This window comes from Lonchura striata, chromosome 4A (assembly GCF_050655825.1).
Source record: "Lonchura striata isolate lonStrDom1 chromosome 4A, ASM5065582v1, whole genome shotgun sequence".
Lineage (NCBI taxonomy): Eukaryota > Metazoa > Chordata > Aves > Passeriformes > Estrildidae > Lonchura > Lonchura striata.
Window position 1 is genome coordinate 20,269,246 of NC_140742.1, and position 21,629 is coordinate 20,290,874.

Below are 21,629 nucleotides of genomic sequence, written 5' to 3' on the forward strand. Positions count from 1 at the left end.
GCTCAACCCTTCATTCCCTGGGGAGATGCCAAAGCCTCCACAGGGAACATTTCCCTTTGCTCAGGGGAATTTCGCACAGGTGCCTTGTAGTGACTCTTTGTGTCTGTGTGCACACAGGAGTGCCTGTGCTCAGGGAAATGTGGCAGAAATGCTGCTCTCTGAGGGCTTTGATTGCCTTGGATAGCTGAGCCAGTCAGGCCTGGAAGTAAGGTTAAGGCATGTCACCCTGATTCTTAAGATTTTCTAAAGCCTTCTGAGTTTCCATTCTGTTGGAGAACCTTCCCACACAATTTCTGTCAACAACATATTGTTTACAATCTTTTATGGGGGTGGACAAACTTGATGTACTAGTGGTTTGTCCAATGTCTTTGGACAGGTGGCTCATTCACTCTCCAATCCAATGTCACCTTTGGGAAAGTATAAAAGTTGGAGTCAGAGAATAAACTTTTATCTTTACCTTGCAAATAGCAAGTGGCTCGCGTCGTGCTTTCACGTGTCTTATAGCGACAAAGTCACAAGCTGTAAGCAAAGTTAAATGATGCTAAGAGTTGTTCTTTTGCTAACTTGTGAAGCTTAATAGAAGTTATAAGCGAAGATGAATATTGTTAAGTGTTATTCCACAGCTCTGTTTAGCTTTTAGGCTGTATTCCTTTTATCCTTGCCCTCACTGTCCTTTCGTCACACACACACAGACATTAACATACACACTCACAAAAAAACACACAGAAACACACAGACACTGGGACAGTTCTTGACTCCTTTTTCGTTTGATTGCCTGGATTTTGTTTGGTTTTGTTGTTGCTTTGTTTCCTTGGTGTGCCTGAAGTGTCCAGTCAGGAGCAGAGTGACTCTTGCCAAGGAACTCTGTGGTGCTGTCAATTAATATTAAAGCTGTTTTATGCTACTCCCCTGCTGGGGATTTTTAAAGTGCTCTCAAGCCCTCCTTCATAAGAGGGTGAAGGAGCCCTGGCCAAGCTCTGGCCCTGGGGCACAGGGATGCTGCTAGGGGGTCCCTGTCTCCCTGTTCCAACTTTGAGGGCCCTGAGCCCCTGTCCCCGTGTCAGGCTCTGGGCTTGATCTCCTCGAACATCCTCAGGGGGAGGCTGCAGCGCCAGGGGCAGGGGGACCCAGAGGGACACGGGATGCCACTGTGCACCAGCAGCTTTGGACTTCTCTGGGAGGAACTGTGAGTGGGGGCTGGCTTGAAGTGACCTCCCCAGTAAGGTCACAGAGCCCCTGAGATGTCACACTGCCTCCTGGGATGTCACAGCCCACCCTGGGATCTCACAAATCCCCCTTGTGATGTCACAGAGCCAGTGCTGCTCTATCACTCTGGGATGTCATACAGTTGCGCTGTGATGGCACAGAAGACTCTGGCATCACAAAGTCAGCCCGTGTCACAATCCTCTAGTGCAAGCGGGAATCATGACAGTTCATTTTCCCCACCTCAGAATTAGCAGAAGTAGATAGGCTTATCATGAGAAACCGAATGTGATAAACATGTTAGAAATGAAAGGCTCCAAGTTATTAGTTATTATTTTAATAAAAGTTATTAAGTGTACCAAATATAAATTTTGAGAAAAATGGAAAAAAGCCACTATAAAAAAAAGTCAGTGTGGAGCCCGGGATTGCCACCAGGTGAGACACAGGTTTGACAGCTGCAGCAGAGGGTCCTCTATGCTTCACACCGACCGTCCTGTCTGACCCATTTTTATACCATTTTCCATGCCTGAGCCAGAGTCCCTTTTCTTCCTTTTTGGAGTGCATGTATTCATGTGGAGTTCTTTTCTCTGTGGCAAGTTGAACAATGCATGTCCGGAGAGTGATGAACACCTGTGTTTGCAGTCCCGGAATTCGGATTTGAGATGTACCTCCCTGATGGCTCTGACTATCTCGGTCTCGGATATTTATCGTGTATTTATCGTCCGGGTGTTTCTCGGACAACCTTGATGCACGATCCCTCTCTGGGCTGGCCACTTTCGTTCGCTTGTAAATAAAGTCCTCCCTCTCTTGTCCAGGTGGCTTTGACATGGTGTTGCAATCACTGTTGCTGGCTTGTGCAATTTAAAAACTTCTTATAAGAGTATAATTTAACAGCACATAACTATAAAATAGATGACAATTTTTTTTGCACGAATTATCCTATAGACATATAACAGTCCTAATGATTCCTTGAGGCCTTGCAGTGTCACAATGTTCTCCATGGTTCCACAGGCCCCACAGTGTCATGTGACTCCTCTGTTCCATGAGTCCTGCAATGTCACAATGGACCTTTGGACCAATGGACCATGGGGCTTTGCAGTGTCACAACGCTCTCCTTTGGCTCCACAGGGTCACAACGGCGCACTGATTACAGGCAGCCTCTCTGTGTTATCCTGGAGCTTTGTTTCCATGGGGTCTCGCAGTGTCCCAATGGAGCCTTGGTTGGATGGGGCCTCACAGTGTCACAATGATGCCTACATTCCACTGAGGCACACGGCGTCACTAGGGTCTCCTTGCTTCCATGAGGCCCAGCAATGTCACAGTGGTGTCCATGAATCCATGAGGACTCACAGTGTCCCAATGGTCACTTCTTCTCACATGGCCCCACAGTGTAACAATGGTCCCTTGGTTCCATGGTTCCTGGTCTGGTGCATTCCCCTCTCCCCTTCTCAGGCCGCCCTGCCAGCTGAGAAATGCTCACTGGGCCTGGGCCTTGGCCAGCAGCCCCTGGGCTCAGCTCCTCTGGAGCTCATCACAGACACTGTCTGCTCCAGGCTCAACCCTTCATTCCCTGGGGAGATGCCAAAGCCTCCACAGGGAACATTTCCCTTTGCTCAGGGGAATTTCGCACAGGTGCCTTGTAGTGACTCTTTGTGTCTGTGTGCACACAGGAGTGCCTGTGCTCAGGGAAATGTGGCAGAAATGCTGCTCTCTGAGGGCTTTGATTGCCTTGGATAGCTGAGCCAGTCAGGCCTGGAAGTAAGGTTAAGGCATGTCACCCTGATTCTTAAGATTTTCTAAAGCCTTCTGAGTTTCCATTCTGTTGGAGAACCTTCCCACACAATTTCTGTCAACAACATATTGTTTACAATCTTTTATGGGGGTGGACAAACTTGATGTACTAGTGGTTTGTCCAATGTCTTTGGACAGGTGGCTCATTCACTCTCCAATCCAATGTCACCTTTGGGAAAGTATAAAAGTTGGAGTCAGAGAATAAACTTTTATCTTTACCTTGCAAATAGCAAGTGGCTCGCGTCGTGCTTTCACGTGTCTTATAGCGACAAAGTCACAAGCTGTAAGCAAAGTTAAATGATGCTAAGAGTTGTTCTTTTGCTAACTTGTGAAGCTTAATAGAAGTTATAAGCGAAGATGAATATTGTTAAGTGTTATTCCACAGCTCTGTTTAGCTTTTAGGCTGTATTCCTTTTATCCTTGCCCTCACTGTCCTTTCGTCACACACACACAGACATTAACATACACACTCACAAAAAAACACACAGAAACACACAGACACTGGGACAGTTCTTGACTCCTTTTTCGTTTGATTGCCTGGATTTTGTTTGGTTTTGTTGTTGCTTTGTTTCCTTGGTGTGCCTGAAGTGTCCAGTCAGGAGCAGAGTGACTCTTGGCAAGGAACTCTGTGGTGCTGTCAATTAATATTAAAGCTGTTTTATGCTACTCCCCTGCTGGGGATTTTTATAAGTGCTCTCAAGCCCTCCTTCATAAGAGGGTGAAGGAGCCCTGGCCAAGCTCTGGCCCTGGGGCACAGGGATGCTGCTAGGGGGTCCCTGTCTCCCTGTTCCAACTTTGAGGGCCCTGTGCCCCTGTCCCCGTGTCAGGCTCTGGGCTTGATCTCCTCGAACATCCTCAGCGGGAGGCTGCAGCGCCAGGGGCAGGGGGACCCAGAGGGACACGGGATGCCACTGTGCACCAGCAGCTTTGGACTTCACTGGGAGGAACTGTGAGTGGGATCTGGCTTGAAGTGACCTCCCCAGTAAGGTCACAGAGCCCCTGAGATGTCACACTGCCTCCTGGGATGTCACAGCCCACCCTGGGATCTCACAAATCCCCCTTGTGATGTCACAGAGCCAGTGCTGCTCTATCACTCTGGGATGTCATACAGTTGCGCTGTGATGGCACAGAAGACTCTGGCATCACAAAGTCAGCCCGTGTCACAATCCTCTAGTGCAAGCGGGAATCATGACAGTTTATTTTCCCCACCTCAGAATTAGCAGAAGTAGATAGGCTTATCATGAGAAACCGAATGTGATAAACATGTTAGAAATGAAAGGCTCCAAGTTATTAGTTATTATTTTAATAAAAGTTATTAAGTGTACCAAATATAAGTTTTGAGAAAAATGGAAAAAAGCCACTATAAAAAAAAGTCAGTGTGGAGCCCGGGATTGCCACCGGGTGAGACACAGGTTTGACAGCTGCAGCAGAGGGTCCTCTATGCTTCACACCGACCGTCCTGTCTGACCCATTTTTATACGATTTTCCTTGCCTGAGCCAGACTCCCTTTTCTACCTTTTTGGAGTGCATGTATTCATGTGGAGTTCTTTACTCTGTGGCAAGTTGAACAATACATATCCAGAGGGTGATGAACACCTGTGTTTGCAGTCCCGGAATTCGGATTTGAGATGTACCTCCCTGATGGCTCTGACTATCTCGGTCTCGGATATTTATCGTGTATTTATCGTCCGAGTGTTTCTCGGACAACCTTGATGCATGATCCCTCTCCGGGCTGGCCACTTTCGTTCGCTTGTAAATAAAGTCCTCCCTCTCTTGTCCAGGTGGCTTTGACATGGTGTTGCAATCACTGTTGCTGGCTTGTGCAATTTAAAAACTTCTTATAAGAGTATAATTTAACAGCACATAACTATAAAATAGATGACAATTTTATTTGCACAAATTATCCTATAGACATATAACAGTCCTAATGATTCCTTGAGGCCTTGCAGTGTCACAATGTTCTCCATGGTTCCACAGGCCCCACAGTGTCATGTGACTCCTCTGTTCCATGAGTCCTGCAATGTCACAATGGACCTTTGGACCAATGGACCATGGGGCTTTGCAGTGTCACAACGCTCTCCTTTGGCTCCACAGGGTCACAATGGAGCACTGATTACAGGCAGCCTCTCTGTGTTACCCTGGAGCTTTGTTTCCATGGGGTCTCGGAGTGTCCCAATGGAGCCTTGGTTGGATGGGGCCTCACAGTGTCACAATGATGCCTACATTCCACTGAGGCACACGGCGTCACTAGGGTCCCCTTGCTTCCATGAGGCCCAGCAATGTCACAGTGGTGTCCATGAATCCATGAGGACTCACAGTGTCCCAATGGTCTCTTGATCTCACATGGTCCCACAGTGTCCCAATGGTCCCTTGGTCTTACAAGGCCCCACAGTGTCCCAATGGTCACTTCTTCTCACATGGCCCCAGAGTGTAACAATGGTCCCTTGGTTCCATGGTTCCTGGTCTGGTGCATTCCCCTCTCCCCTTCTCAGGCCACCCTGCCAGCTGAGAAATGCTCACTTGGCCTGGGCCTTGGCCAGCAGCCCCTGGGCTCAGCTCCTCTGGAGCTCATCACAGACACTGTCTGCTCCAGGCTCAACCCTTCATCCCCTGGGGAGATGCCAAAGCCTCCACAGGGAACATTTCCCTTTGCTCAGGGGAATTTCGCACAGGTGCCTTGTAGTGACTCTTTGTGTCTGTGTGCACACAGGAGTGCCTGTGCTCAGGGAAATGTGGCAGAAATGCTGCTCTCTGAGGGCTTTGATTGCCTTGGATAGCTGAGCCAGTCAGGCCTGGAAGTAAGGTTAAGGCATGTCACCCTGATTCTTAAGATTTTCTAAAGCCTTCTGAGTTTCCATTCTGTTGGAGAACCTTCCCACACAATTTCTGTCAACAACATATTGTTTACAATCTTTTATGGGGGTGGACAAACTTGATGTACTAGTGGTTTGTCCAATGTCTTTGGACAGGTGGCCCCTTCACTCTCCAATCCAATGTCACCTTTGGGAAAGTATAAAAGTTGGAGTCAGAGAATAAACTTTTAGCTTTACCTTGCAAATAGCAGGTGGCTCGCGTCGTGCTTTCACGTGTCTTATAGCGACAATGTCACAAGCTGTAAGCAAAGTTAAATGCTGCTAAGAGTTGTTCTTTTGCTAATTTGTGAAGCTTAATAGAAGTTATAAGCGAAGTTGAATATTGTTAAGGGTTATTCCACAGCTCTGTTTAGCTTTTAGGCTGTATTCCTTTTCTCCTTGCCCTCACTGTCCTTTCGTCACACACACACACACACACACACACACACACACACACAAACACTCAGAGACACACAGACACTGGGACAGTTCTTGACTCCTTTTTCGTTTGATTGCCTGGATTTTGTTTGGTTTTGTTGTTGCTTTGTTTCCTTGGTGTGCCTGAAGTGTCCAGTCAGGAGCAGAGTGACTCTTGCCAAGGAACTCTGTGGTGCTGTCAATTAATATTAAAGCTGTTTTATGCTACTCCCCTGCTGGGGATTTTTAAAGTGCTCTCAAGCCCTCCTTCATAAGAGGGTGAAGGAGCCCTGGCCAAGCTCTGGCCCTGGGGCACAGGGATGCTGCTAGGGGGTCCCTGTCTCCCTGTTCCAACTTTGAGGGCCCTGAGCCCCTGTCCCCGTGTCAGGCTCTGGGCTTGATCTCCTCGAACATCCTCAGGGGGAGGCTGCAGCGCCAGGGGCAGGGGGACCCAGAGGGACACGGGATGCCACTGTGCACCAGCAGCTTTGGACTTCTCTGGGAGGAACTGTGAGTGGGGGCTGGCTTGAAGTGACCTCCCCAGTAAGGTCACAGAGCCCCTGAGATGTCACACTGCCTCCTGGGATGTCACAGCCCACCCTGGGATCTCACAAATCCCCCTTGTGATGTCACAGAGCCAGTGCTGCTCTATCACTCTGGGATGTCATACAGTTGCGCTGTGATGGCACAGAAGACTCTGGCATCACAAAGTCAGCCCGTGTCACAATCCTCTAGTGCAAGCGGGAATCATGACAGTTCATTTTCCCCACCTCAGAATTAGCAGAAGTAGATAGGCTTATCATGAGAAACCGAATGTGATAAACATGTTAGAAATGAAAGGCTCCAAGTTATTAGTTATTATTTTAATAAAAGTTATTAAGTGTACCAAATATAAATTTTGAGAAAAATGGAAAAAAGCCACTATAAAAAAAAGTCAGTGTGGAGCCCGGGATTGCCACCAGGTGAGACACAGGTTTGACAGCTGCAGCAGAGGGTCCTCTATGCTTCACACCGACCGTCCTGTCTGACCCATTTTTATACCATTTTCCATGCCTGAGCCAGAGTCCCTTTTCTTCCTTTTTGGAGTGCATGTATTCATGTGGAGTTCTTTTCTCTGTGGCAAGTTGAACAATGCATGTCCGGAGAGTGATGAACACCTGTGTTTGCAGTCCCGGAATTCGGATTTGAGATGTACCTCCCTGATGGCTCTGACTATCTCGGTCTCGGATATTTATCGTGTATTTATCGTCCGGGTGTTTCTCGGACAACCTTGATGCACGATCCCTCTCTGGGCTGGCCACTTTCGTTCGCTTGTAAATAAAGTCCTCCCTCTCTTGTCCAGGTGGCTTTGACATGGTGTTGCAATCACTGTTGCTGGCTTGTGCAATTTAAAAACTTCTTATAAGAGTATAATTTAACAGCACATAACTATAAAATAGATGACAATTTTTTTTGCACGAATTATCCTATAGACATATAACAGTCCTAATGATTCCTTGAGGCCTTGCAGTGTCACAATGTTCTCCATGGTTGCACAGGCCCCACAGTGTCATGTGACTCCTCTGTTCCATGAGTCCTGCAATGTCACAATGGACCTTTGGACCAATGGACCATGGGGCTTTGCAGTGTCACAACGCTCTCCTTTGGCTCCACAGGGTCACAACGGCGCACTGATTACAGGCAGCCTCTCTGTGTTATCCTGGAGCTTTGTTTCCATGGGGTCTCGCAGTGTCCCAATGGAGCCTTGGTTGGATGGGGCCTCACAGTGTCACAATGATGCCTACATTCCACTGAGGCACACGGCGTCACTAGGGTCTCCTTGCTTCCATGAGGCCCAGCAATGTCACAGTGGTGTCCATGAATCCATGAGGACTCACAGTGTCCCAATGGTCACTTCTTCTCACATGGCCCCACAGTGTAACAATGGTCCCTTGGTTCCATGGTTCCTGGTCTGGTGCATTCCCCTCTCCCCTTCTCAGGCCGCCCTGCCAGCTGAGAAATGCTCACTGGGCCTGGGCCTTGGCCAGCAGCCCCTGGGCTCAGCTCCTCTGGAGCTCATCACAGACACTGTCTGCTCCAGGCTCAACCCTTCATTCCCTGGGGAGATGCCAAAGCCTCCACAGGGAACATTTCCCTTTGCTCAGGGGAATTTCGCACAGGTGCCTTGTAGTGACTCTTTGTGTCTGTGTGCACACAGGAGTGCCTGTGCTCAGGGAAATGTGGCAGATATGCTGCTCCCTGAGGGCTTTGGATGCATTGGATAGCTGAGCCAGTCAGGCCTGGAAGTAAGGTTAAGGCATGTCACCCTGATTCTTAAGATTTTCTAAAGCCTTCTGAGTTTCCATTCTGTTGGAGAACCTTCCCACACAATTTCTGTCAACAACATATTGTTTACAATCTTTTATGGGGGTGGACAAACTTGATGTACTAGTGGTTTGTCCAATGTCTTTGGACAGGTGGCTCATTCACTCTCCAATCCAATGTCACCTTTGGGAAAGTATAAAAGTTGGAGTCAGAGAATAAACTTTTATCTTTACCTTGCAAATAGCAGGTGGCTCGCGTCGTGCTTTCACGTGTCTTATAGCAACAAAGTCACACGCTGTAAGCAAAGTTAAATGCTGCTAAGAGTTGTTCTTTTGATAATTTGTGAAGCTTAATAGAAGTTATAAGCGAAGTTGAATATTGTTAAGTGTTATTCCACAGCTCTGTTTAGCTTTTAGGCTGTATTCCTTTTATCCTTGCCCTCACTGTCCTTTCGTCACACACACACACAAACACACACACACACACACACACACACACACACACACACACACACACACACAAACACTCAGAGACACACAGACACTGGGACAGTTCTTGACTCCTTTTTCGTTTGATTGCCTGGATTTTGTTTGGTTTTGTTGTTGCTTTGTTTCCTTCGTGTGCCTGAAGTGTCCAGTCAGGAGCAGAGTGACTCTTGGCAAGGAACTCTGTGGTGCTGTCAATTAATATTAAAGCTGTTTTATGCTACTCCCCTGCTGGGGATTTTTATAAGTGCTCTCAAGCCCTCCTTCATAAGAGGGTGAAGGAGCCCTGGCCAAGCTCTGGCCCTGGGGCACAGGGATGCTGCTAGGGGGTCCCTGTCTCCCTGTTCCAACTTTGAGGGCCCTGTGCCCCTGTCCCCGTGTCAGGCTCTGGGCTTGATCTCCTCGAACATCCTCAGCGGGAGGCTGCAGCGCCAGGGGCAGGGGGACCCAGAGGGACACGGGATGCCACTGTGCACCAGCAGCTTTGGACTTCTCTGGGAGGAACTGTGAGTGGGGGCTGGCTTGAAGTGACCTCCCCAGTAAGGTCACAGAGCCCCTGAGATGTCACACTGCCTCCTGGGATGTCACAGCCCACCCTGGGATCTCACAAATCCCCCTTGTGATGTCACAGAGCCAGTGCTGCTCTATCACTCTGGGATGTCATACAGTTGCGCTGTGATGGCACAGAAGACTCTGGCATCACAAAGTCAGCCCGTGTCACAATCCTCTAGTGCAAGCGGGAATCATGACAGTTCATTTTCCCCACCTCAGAATTAGCAGAAGTAGATAGGCTTATCATGAGAAACCGAATGTGATAAACATGTTAGAAATGAAAGGCTCCAAGTTATTAGTTATTATTTTAATAAAAGTTATTAAGTGTACCAAATATAAATTTTGAGAAAAATGGAAAAAAGCCACTATAAAAAAAAGTCAGTGTGGAGCCCGGGATTGCCACCAGGTGAGACACAGGTTTGACAGCTGCAGCAGAGGGTCCTCTATGCTTCACACCGACCGTCCTGTCTGACCCATTTTTATACCATTTTCCATGCCTGAGCCAGAGTCCCTTTTCTTCCTTTTCAAAGTGCATGTATTCATGTGGAGTTCTTTTCTCTGTGGCAAGTTGAACAATACATGTCCGGAGAGTGATGAACACCTGTGTTTGCAGTCCCGGAATTCGGATTTGAGATGTACCTCCCTGATGGCTCTGACTATCTCGGTCTCGGATATTTATCGTGTATTTATCGTCCGGGTGTTTCTCGGACAACCTTGATGCACGATCCCTCTCTGGGCTGGCCACTTTCATTCACTTGTAAATAAAGTCCTCCCTCTCTTGTCCAGGTGGCTTTGACATGGTGTTGCAATCACTGTTGCTGGCTTGTGCAATTTAAAAACTTCTTATAAGAGTATAATTTAACAGCACATAACTATAAAATAGATGACAATTTTATTTGCACAAATTATCCTATAGACATATAACAGTCCTAATGATTCCTTGAGGCCTTGCAGTGTCACAATGTTCTCCATGGTTCCACAGGCCCCACAGTGTCATGTGACTCCTCTGTTCCATGAGTCCTGCAATGTCACAATGGACCTTTGGACCAATGGACCATGGGGCTTTGCAGTGTCACAACGCTCTCCTTTGGCTCCACAGGGTCACAATGGAGCACTGATTACAGGCAGCCTCTCTGTGTTACCCTGGAGCTTTGTTTCCGTGGGGTCTCGGAGTGTCCCAATGGAGCCTTGGTTGGATGGGGCCTCACAGTGTCACAATGATGCCTACATTCCACTGAGGCACACGGCGTCACTAGGGTCCCCTTGCTTCCATGAGGCCCAGCAATGTCACGGTGGTGTCCATGAATCCATGAGGACTCACAGTGTCCCAATGGTCACTTCTTCTCACATGGCCCCAGAGTGTAACAATGGTCCCTTGGTTCCATGGTTCCTGGTCTGGTGCATTCCCCTCTCCCCTTCTCAGGCCCTCCTGCCAGCTGAGAAATGCTCACTGGGCCTGGGCCTTGGCCAGCAGCCCCTGGGCTCAGCTCCTCTGGAGCTCATCACAGACACTGTCTGCTCCAGGCTCAACCCTTCATTTCCTGGGGAGATGCCAAAGCCTCCACAGGGAACATTTCCCTTTGCTCAGGGGAATTTCGCACAGGTGCCTTGTAGTGACTCTTTGTGTCTGTGTGCACACAGTAGTGCCTGTGCTCAGGGAAATGTGGCAGAAATGCTGCTCTCTGAGGGCTTTGATTGCCTTGGATAGCTGAGCCAGTCAGGCCTGGAAGTAAGGTTAAGGCATGTCACCCTGGTTCTTAAGATTTTCTAAAGCCTTCTGAGTTTCCATTCTGTTGGAGAACCTTCCCACACAATTTCTGTCAACAACATATTGTTTACAATCTTTTATGGGGGTGGACAAACTTGATGTACTAGTGGTTTGTCCAATGTCTTTGGACAGGTGGCTCATTCACTCTCCAATCCAATGTCACCTTTGGGAAAGTATAAAAGTTGGAGTCAGAGAATAAACTTTTATCTTTACCTTGCAAATAGCAAGTGGCTCGCGTCGTGCTTTCACGTGTCTTATAGCGACAAAGTCACAAGCTGTAAGCAAAGTTAAATGATGCTAAGAGTTGTTCTTTTGCTAACTTGTGAAGCTTAATAGAAGTTATAAGCGAAGTTGAATATTGTTAAGTGTTATTCCACAGCTCTGTTTAGCTTTTAGGCTGTATTCCTTTTCTCCTTGCCCTCACTGTCCTTTCGTCACACACACAGACAGACATTAACATACACACTCACAAAAAAACACACAGAAACACACAGACACTGGGACAGTTCTTGACTCCTTTTTCGTTTGATTGCCTGGATTTTGTTTGGTTTTGTTGTTGCTTTGTTTCCTTGGTGTGCCTGAAGTGTCCAGTCAGGAGCAGAGTGACTCTTGGCAAGGAACTCTGTGGTGCTGTCAATTAATATTAAAGCTGTTTTATGCTACTCCCCTGCTGGGGATTTTTATAAGTGCTCTCAAGCCCTCCTTCATAAGAGGGTGAAGGAGCCCTGGCCAAGCTCTGGCCCTGGGGCACAGGGATGCTGCTAGGGGGTCCCTGTCTCCCTGTTCCAACTTTGAGGGCCCTGTGCCCCTGTCCCCGTGTCAGGCTCTGGGCTTGATCTCCTCGAACATCCTCACGGGGAGGCTGCAGCACCAGGGGCAGGGGGACCCAGAGGGACACGGGATGCCACTGTGCACCAGCAGCTTTGGACTTCTCTGGGAGGAACTGTGAGTGGGGGCTGGCTTGAAGTGACCTCCCCAGTAAGGTCACAGAGCCCCTGAGATGTCACACTGCCTCCTGGGATGTCACAGCCCACCCTGGGATCTCACAAATCCCCCTTGTGATGTCACAGAGCCAGTGCTGCTCTATCACTCTGGGATGTCATACAGTTGCGCTGTGATGGCACAGAAGACTCTGGCATCACAAAGTCAGCCCGTGTCACAATCCTCTAGTGCAAGCGGGAATCATGACAGTTCATTTTCCCCACCTCAGAATTAGCAGAAGTAGATAGGCTTATCATGAGAAACCGAATGTGATAAACATGTTAGAAATGAAAGGCTCCAAGTTATTAGTTATTATTTTAATAAAAGTTATTAAGTGTACCAAATATAAATTTTGAGAAAAATGGAAAAAAGCCACTATAAAAAAAAGTCAGTGTGGAGCCCGGGATTGCCACCAGGTGAGACACAGGTTTGACAGCTGCAGCAGAGGGTCCTCTATGCTTCACACCGACCGTCCTGTCTGACCCATTTTTATACCATTTTCCATGCCTGAGCCAGAGTCCCTTTTCTTCCTTTTCGGAGTGCATGTATTCATGTGGAGTTCTTTTCTCTGTGGCAAGTTGAACAATACATGTCCGGAGAGTGATGAACACCTGTGTTTGCAGTCCCGGAATTCGGATTTGAGATGTACCTCCCTGATGGCTCTGACTATCTCGGTCTCGGATATTTATCGTGTATTTATCGTCCGGGTGTTTCTCGGACAACCTTGATGCACGATCCCTCTCTGGGCTGGCCACTTTCATTCACTTGTAAATAAAGTCCTCCCTCTCTTGTCCAGGTGGCTTTGACATGGTGTTGCAATCACTGTTGCTGGCTTGTGCAATTTAAAAACTTCTTATAAGAGTATAATTTAACAGCACATAACTATAAAATAGATGACAATTTTATTTGCACAAATTATCCTATAGACATATAACAGTCCTAATGATTCCTTGAGGCCTTGCAGTGTCACAATGTTCTCCATGGTTCCACAGGCCCCACAGTGTCATGTGACTCCTCTGTTCCATGAGTCCTGCAATGTCACAATGGACCTTTGGACCAATGGACCATGGGGCTTTGCAGTGTCACAACGCTCTCCTTTGGCTCCACAGGGTCACAATGGAGCACTGATTACAGGCAGCCTCTCTGTGTTACCCTGGAGCTTTGTTTCCGTGGGGTCTCGGAGTGTCCCAATGGAGCCTTGGTTGGATGGGGCCTCACAGTGTCACAATGATGCCTACATTCCACTGAGGCACACGGCGTCACTAGGGTCCCCTTGCTTCCATGAGGCCCAGCAATGTCACGGTGGTGTCCATGAATCCATGAGGACTCACAGTGTCCCAATGGTCACTTCTTCTCACATGGCCCCACAGTGTAACAATGGTCCCTTGGTTCCATGGTTCCTGGTCTGGTGCATTCCCCTCTCCCCTTTTCAGGCCCTCCTGCCAGCTGAGAAATGCTCACTGGGCCTGGGCCTTGGCCAGCAGCCCCTGGGCTCAGCTCCTCTGGAGCTCATCACAGACACTGTCTGCTCCAGGCTCAACCCTTCATTTCCTGGGGAGATGCCAAAGCCTACACAGGGAACATTTCCCTTTGCTCAGGGGAATTTCGCACAGGTGCCTTGTAGTGACTCTTTGTGTCTGTGTGCACACAGGAGTGCCTGTGCTCAGGGAAATGTGGCAGAAATGCTGCTCTCTGAGGGCTTTGATTGCCTTTGATAGCTGAGCCAGTCAGGCCTGGAAGTAAGGTTAAGGCATGTCACCCTGGTTCTTAAGATTTTCTAAAGCCTTCTGAGTTTCCATTCTGTTGGAGAACCTTCCCACACAATTTCTGTCAACAACATATTGTTTACAATCTTTTATGGGGGTGGACAAACTTGATGTACTAGTGGTTTGTCCAATGTCTTTGGACAGGTGGCTCATTCACTCTCCAATCCAATGTCACCTTTGGGAAAGTATAAAAGTTGGAGTCAGAGAATAAACTTTTATCTTTACCTTGCAAATAGCAAGTGGCTCGCGTCGTGCTTTCACGTGTCTTATAGCGACAAAGTCACAAGCTGTAAGCAAAGTTAAATGCTGCTAAGAGGTGTTCTTTTGCTAATTTGTGAAGCTTAATAGAAGTTATAAGCGAAGTTGAATATTGTTAAGTGTTATTCCACAGCTCTGTTTAGCTTTTAGGCTGTATTCCTTTTCTCCTTGCCCTCACTGTCCTTTCGTCACACACACACACACACACACACACACATACACACACACACAAACACTCAGAGACACACAGACACTGGGACAGTTCTTGACTCCTTTTTCGTTTGATTGCCTGGATTTTGTTTGGTTTTGTTGTTGCTTTGTTTCCTTGGTGTGCCTGAAGTGTCCAGTCAGGAGCAGAGTGACTCTTGCCAAGGAACTCTGTGGTGCTGTCAATTAATATTAAAGCTGTTTTATGCTACTCCCCTGCTGGGGATTTTTAAAGTGCTCTCAAGCCCTCCTTCATAAGAGGGTGAAGGAGCCCTGGCCAAGCTCTGGCCCTGGGGCACAGGGATGCTGCTAGGGGGTCCCTGTCTCCCTTTTCCAAGTTTGAAGGCCCTGAGCCCCTGTCCCCGTGTCAGGCTCTGGGCTTGATCTCCTCGATCATCCTCAGCGGGAGGCTGCAGCGCCAGGGGCAGGGGGACCCAGAGGGACACGGGATGCCACCGGGCACGAGCAGCTTTGGACTTCTCTGGGAGGAACTGTGAGTGGGAGCTGGCTTGAAGTGACCTCCCCAGTAAGGTCACAGAGCCCCTGAGATGTCACACTGCCTCCTGGGATGTCACAGCCCACCCTGGGATCTCACAAATCCCCCTTGTGATGTCACAGAGCCAGTGCTGCTCTATCACTCTGGGATGTCATACAGTTGCGCTGTGATGGCACAGAAGACTCTGGCATCACAAAGTCAGCCCATGTCACAATCCTCTAGTGCAAGCGGGAATCATGACAGTTCATTTTCCCCACCTCAGAATTAGCAGAAGTAGATAGGCTTATCATGAGAAACCGAATGTGATAAACATGTTAGAAATGAAAGGCTCCAAGTTATTAGTTATTATTTTAATAAAAGTTATTAAGTGTACCAAATATAAATTTTGAGAAAAATGGAAAAAAGCCACTATAAAAAAAAGTCAGTGTGGAGCCCGGGATTGCCACCAGGTGAGACACAGGTTTGACAGCTGCAGCAGAGGGTCCTCTATGCTTCACACCGACCGTCCTGTCTGACCCATTTTTATACCATTTTCCACGCCTGAGCCAGAGTCCCTTTTCTTCCTTTTCAAAGTGCATGTATTCATGTGGAGTTCTTTTCTCTGTGGCAAGTTGAACAATACATGTCCGGAGAGTGATGAACACCTGTGTTTGCAGTCCCGGAATTCGGATTTGAGATGTACCTCCCTGATGGCTCTGACTATCTCGGTCTCGGATATTTATCGTGTATTTATCGTCCGGGTGTTTCTCGGACAACCTTGATGCACGATCCCTCTCTGGGCTGGCCACTTTCGTTCGCTTGTAAATAAAGTCCTCCCTCTCTTGTCCAGGTGGCTTTGACATGGTGTTGCAATCACTGTTGCTGGCTTGTGCAATTTAAAAACTTCTTATAAGAGTATAATTTAACAGCACGTAACTATAAAATAGATGACAATTTTATTTGCACGAATTATCCTATAGACATATAACAGTCCTAATGATTCCTTGAGGCCTTGCAGTGTCACAATGTTCTCCATGGTTGCACAGGCCCCACAGTGTCATGTGACTCCTCTGTTCCATGAGTCCTGCAATGTCACAATGGACCTTTGGACCAATGGACCATGGGGCTTTGCAGTGTCACAACGCTCTCCTTTGGCTCCACAGGGTCACAATGGAGCACTGATTACAGGCAGCCTCTCTGTGTTACCCTGGAGCTTTGTTTCCATGGGGTCTCGCAGTGTCCCAATGGAGCCTTGGTTGGATGGGGCCTCACAGTGTCACAATGATGCCTACATTCCACTGAGGCACACGGCGTCACTAGGGTCCCCTTGCTTCCATGAGGCCCAGCAATGTCACAGTGGTGTCCATGAATCCATGAGGACTCACAGTGTCCCAATGGTCACTTCTTCTCACATGGCCCCACAGTGTAACAATGGTCCCTTGGTTCCATGGTTCCTGGTCTGGTGCATTCCCCTCTCCCCTTCTCAGGCCCTCCTGCCAGCTGAGAAATGCTCACTGGGCCTGGGCCTTGGCCAGCAGCCCCTGGGCTCAGCTCCTCTGGAGCTCATCACAGACACTGTCTGCTCCAGGCTCAACCCTTCATTTCCTGGGGAGATGCCAAAGCCTCCACAGGGAACATTTCCCTTTGCTCAGGGGAATTTCGCACAGGTGCCTTGTAGTGACTCTTTGTGTCTGTGTGCACACAGTAGTGCCTGTGCTCAGGGAAATGTGGCAGAAATGCTGCTCTCTGAGGGCTTTGATTGCCTTGGATAGCTGAGCCAGTCAGGCCTGGAAGTAAGGTTAAGGCATGTCACCCTGGTTCTTAAGATTTTCTAAAGCCTTCTGAGTTTCCATTCTGTTGGAGAACCTTCCCACACAATTTCTGTCAACAACATATTGTTTACAATCTTTTATGGGGGTGGACAAACTTGATGTACTAGTGGTTTGTCCAATGTCTTTGGACAGGTGGCTCATTCACTCTCCAATCCAATGTCACCTTTGGGAAAGTATAAAAGTTGGAGTCAGAGAATAAACTTTTATCTTTACCTTGCAAATAGCAAGTGGCTCGCGTCGTGCTTTCACGTGTCTTATAGCGACAAAGTCACAAGCTGTAAGCAAAGTTAAATGATGCTAAGAGTTGTTCTTTTGCTAACTTGTGAAGCTTAATAGAAGTTATAAGCGAAGTTGAATATTGTTAAGTGTTATTCCACAGCTCTGTTTAGCTTTTAGGCTGTATTCCTTTTCTCCTTGCCCTCACTGTCCTTTCGTCACACACACAGACAGACATTAACATACACACTCACAAAAAAACACACAGAAACACACAGACACTGGGACAGTTCTTGACTCCTTTTTCGTTTGATTGCCTGGATTTTGTTTGGTTTTGTTGTTGCTTTGTTTCCTTGGTGTGCCTGAAGTGTCCAGTCAGGAGCAGAGTGACTCTTGGCAAGGAACTCTGTGGTGCTGTCAATTAATATTAAAGCTGTTTTATGCTACTCCCCTGCTGGGGATTTTTATAAGTGCTCTCAAGCCCTCCTTCATAAGAGGGTGAAGGAGCCCTGGCCAAGCTCTGGCCCTGGGGCACAGGGATGCTGCTAGGGGGTCCCTGTCTCCCTGTTCCAACTTTGAGGGCCCTGTGCCCCTGTCCCCGTGTCAGGCTCTGGGCTTGATCTCCTCGAACATCCTCACGGGGAGGCTGCAGCACCAGGGGCAGGGGGACCCAGAGGGACACGGGATGCCACTGTGCACCAGCAGCTTTGGACTTCTCTGGGAGGAACTGTGAGTGGGGGCTGGCTTGAAGTGACCTCCCCAGTAAGGTCACAGAGCCCCTGAGATGTCACACTGCCTCCTGGGATGTCACAGCCCACCCTGGGATCTCACAAATCCCCCTTGTGATGTCACAGAGCCAGTGCTGCTCTATCACTCTGGGATGTCATACAGTTGCGCTGTGATGGCACAGAAGACTCTGGCATCACAAAGTCAGCCCGTGTCACAATCCTCTAGTGCAAGCGGGAATCATGACAGTTCATTTTCCCCACCTCAGAATTAGCAGAAGTAGATAGGCTTATCATGAGAAACCGAATGTGATAAACATGTTAGAAATGAAAGGCTCCAAGTTATTAGTTATTATTTTAATAAAAGTTATTAAGTGTACCAAATATAAATTTTGAGAAAAATGGAAAAAAGCCACTATAAAAAAAAGTCAGTGTGGAGCCCGGGATTGCCACCAGGTGAGACACAGGTTTGACAGCTGCAGCAGAGGGTCCTCTATGCTTCACACCGACCGTCCTGTCTGACCCATTTTTATACCATTTTCCATGCCTGAGCCAGAGTCCCTTTTCTTCCTTTTCGGAGTGCATGTATTCATGTGGAGTTCTTTTCTCTGTGGCAAGTTGAACAATACATGTCCGGAGAGTGATGAACACCTGTGTTTGCAGTCCCGGAATTCGGATTTGAGATGTACCTCCCTGATGGCTCTGACTATCTCGGTCTCGGATATTTATCGTGTATTTATCGTCCGGGTGTTTCTCGGACAACCTTGATGCACGATCCCTCTCTGGGCTGGCCACTTTCATTCACTTGTAAATAAAGTCCTCCCTCTCTTGTCCAGGTGGCTTTGACATGGTGTTGCAATCACTGTTGCTGGCTTGTGCAATTTAAAAACTTCTTATAAGAGTATAATTTAACAGCACATAACTATAAAATAGATGACAATTTTATTTGCACAAATTATCCTATAGACATATAACAGTCCTAATGATTCCTTGAGGCCTTGCAGTGTCACAATGTTCTCCATGGTTCCACAGGCCCCACAGTGTCATGTGACTCCTCTGTTCCATGAGTCCTGCAATGTCACAATGGACCTTTGGACCAATGGACCATGGGGCTTTGCAGTGTCACAACGCTCTCCTTTGGCTCCACAGGGTCACAATGGAGCACTGATTACAGGCAGCCTCTCTGTGTTACCCTGGAGCTTTGTTTCCGTGGGGTCTCGGAGTGTCCCAATGGAGCCTTGGTTGGATGGGGCCTCACAGTGTCACAATGATGCCTACATTCCACTGAGGCACACGGCGTCACTAGGGTCCCCTTGCTTCCATGAGGCCCAGCAATGTCACGGTGGTGTCCATGAATCCATGAGGACTCACAGTGTCCCAATGGTCACTTCTTCTCACATGGCCCCACAGTGTAACAATGGTCCCTTGGTTCCATGGTTCCTGGTCTGGTGCATTCCCCTCTCCCCTTTTCAGGCCCTCCTGCCAGCTGAGAAATGCTCACTGGGCCTGGGCCTTGGCCAGCAGCCCCTGGGCTCAGCTCCTCTGGAGCTCATCACAGACACTGTCTGCTCCAGGCTCAACCCTTCATTTCCTGGGGAGATGCCAAAGCCTACACAGGGAACATTTCCCTTTGCTCAGGGGAATTTCGCACAGGTGCCTTGTAGTGACTCTTTGTGTCTGTGTGCACACAGGAGTGCCTGTGCTCAGGGAAATGTGGCAGAAATGCTGCTCTCTGAGGGCTTTGATTGCCTTTGATAGCTGAGCCAGTCAGGCCTGGAAGTAAGGTTAAGGCATGTCACCCTGGTTCTTAAGATTTTCTAAAGCCTTCTGAGTTTCCATTCTGTTGGAGAACCTTCCCACACAATTTCTGTCAACAACATATTGTTTACAATCTTTTATGGGGGTGGACAAACTTGATGTACTAGTGGTTTGTCCAATGTCTTTGGACAGGTGGCTCATTCACTCTCCAATCCAATGTCACCTTTGGGAAAGTATAAAAGTTGGAGTCAGAGAATAAACTTTTATCTTTACCTTGCAAATAGCAAGTGGCTCGCGTCGTGCTTTCACGTGTCTTATAGCGACAAAGTCACAAGCTGTAAGCAAAGTTAAATGCTGCTAAGAGGTGTTCTTTTGCTAATTTGTGAAGCTTAATAGAAGTTATAAGCGAAGTTGAATATTGTTAAGTGTTATTCCACAGCTCTGTTTAGCTTTTAGGCTGTATTCCTTTTCTCCTTGCCCTCACTGTCCTTTCGTCACACACACACACACACACACACACACATACACACACACACAAACACTCAGAGACACACAGACACTGGGACAGTTCTTGACTCCTTTTTCGTTTGATTGCCTGGATTTTGTTTGGTTTTGTTGTTGCTTTGTTTCCTTGGTGTGCCTGAAGTGTCCAGTCAGGAGCAGAGTGACTCTTGCCAAGGAACTCTGTGGTGCTGTCAATTAATATTAAAGCTGTTTTATGCTACTCCCCTGCTGGGGATTTTTAAAGTGCTCTCAAGCCCTCCTTCATAAGAGGGTGAAGGAGCCCTGGCCAAGCTCTGGCCCTGGGGCACAGGGATGCTGCTAGGGGGTCCCTGTCTCCCTTTTCCAAGTTTGAAGGCCCTGAGCCCCTGTCCCCGTGTCAGGCTCTGGGCTTGATCTCCTCGATCATCCTCAGCGGGAGGCTGCAGCGCCAGGGGCAGGGGGACCCAGAGGGACACGGGATGCCACCGGGCACGAGCAGCTTTGGACTTCTCTGGGAGGAACTGTGAGTGGGAGCTGGCTTGAAGTGACCTCCCCAGTAAGGTCACAGAGCCCCTGAGATGTCACACTGCCTCCTGGGATGTCACAGCCCACCCTGGGATCTCACAAATCCCCCTTGTGATGTCACAGAGCCAGTGCTGCTCTATCACTCTGGGATGTCATACAGTTGCGCTGTGATGGCACAGAAGACTCTGGCATCACAAAGTCAGCCCATGTCACAATCCTCTAGTGCAAGCGGGAATCATGACAGTTCATTTTCCCCACCTCAGAATTAGCAGAAGTAGATAGGCTTATCATGAGAAACCGAATGTGATAAACATGTTAGAAATGAAAGGCTCCAAGTTATTAGTTATTATTTTAATAAAAGTTATTAAGTGTACCAAATATAAATTTTGAGAAAAATGGAAAAAAGCCACTATAAAAAAAAGTCAGTGTGGAGCCCGGGATTGCCACCAGGTGAGACACAGGTTTGACAGCTGCAGCAGAGGGTCCTCTATGCTTCACACCGACCGTCCTGTCTGACCCATTTTTATACCATTTTCCACGCCTGAGCCAGAGTCCCTTTTCTTCCTTTTCAAAGTGCATGTATTCATGTGGAGTTCTTTTCTCTGTGGCAAGTTGAACAATACATGTCCGGAGAGTGATGAACACCTGTGTTTGCAGTCCCGGAATTCGGATTTGAGATGTACCTCCCTGATGGCTCTGACTATCTCGGTCTCGGATATTTATCGTGTATTTATCGTCCGGGTGTTTCTCGGACAACCTTGATGCACGATCCCTCTCTGGGCTGGCCACTTTCGTTCGCTTGTAAATAAAGTCCTCCCTCTCTTGTCCAGGTGGCTTTGACATGGTGTTGCAATCACTGTTGCTGGCTTGTGCAATTTAAAAACTTCTTATAAGAGTATAATTTAACAGCACGTAACTATAAAATAGATGACAATTTTATTTGCACGAATTATCCTATAGACATATAACAGTCCTAATGATTCCTTGAGGCCTTGCAGTGTCACAATGTTCTCCATGGTTGCACAGGCCCC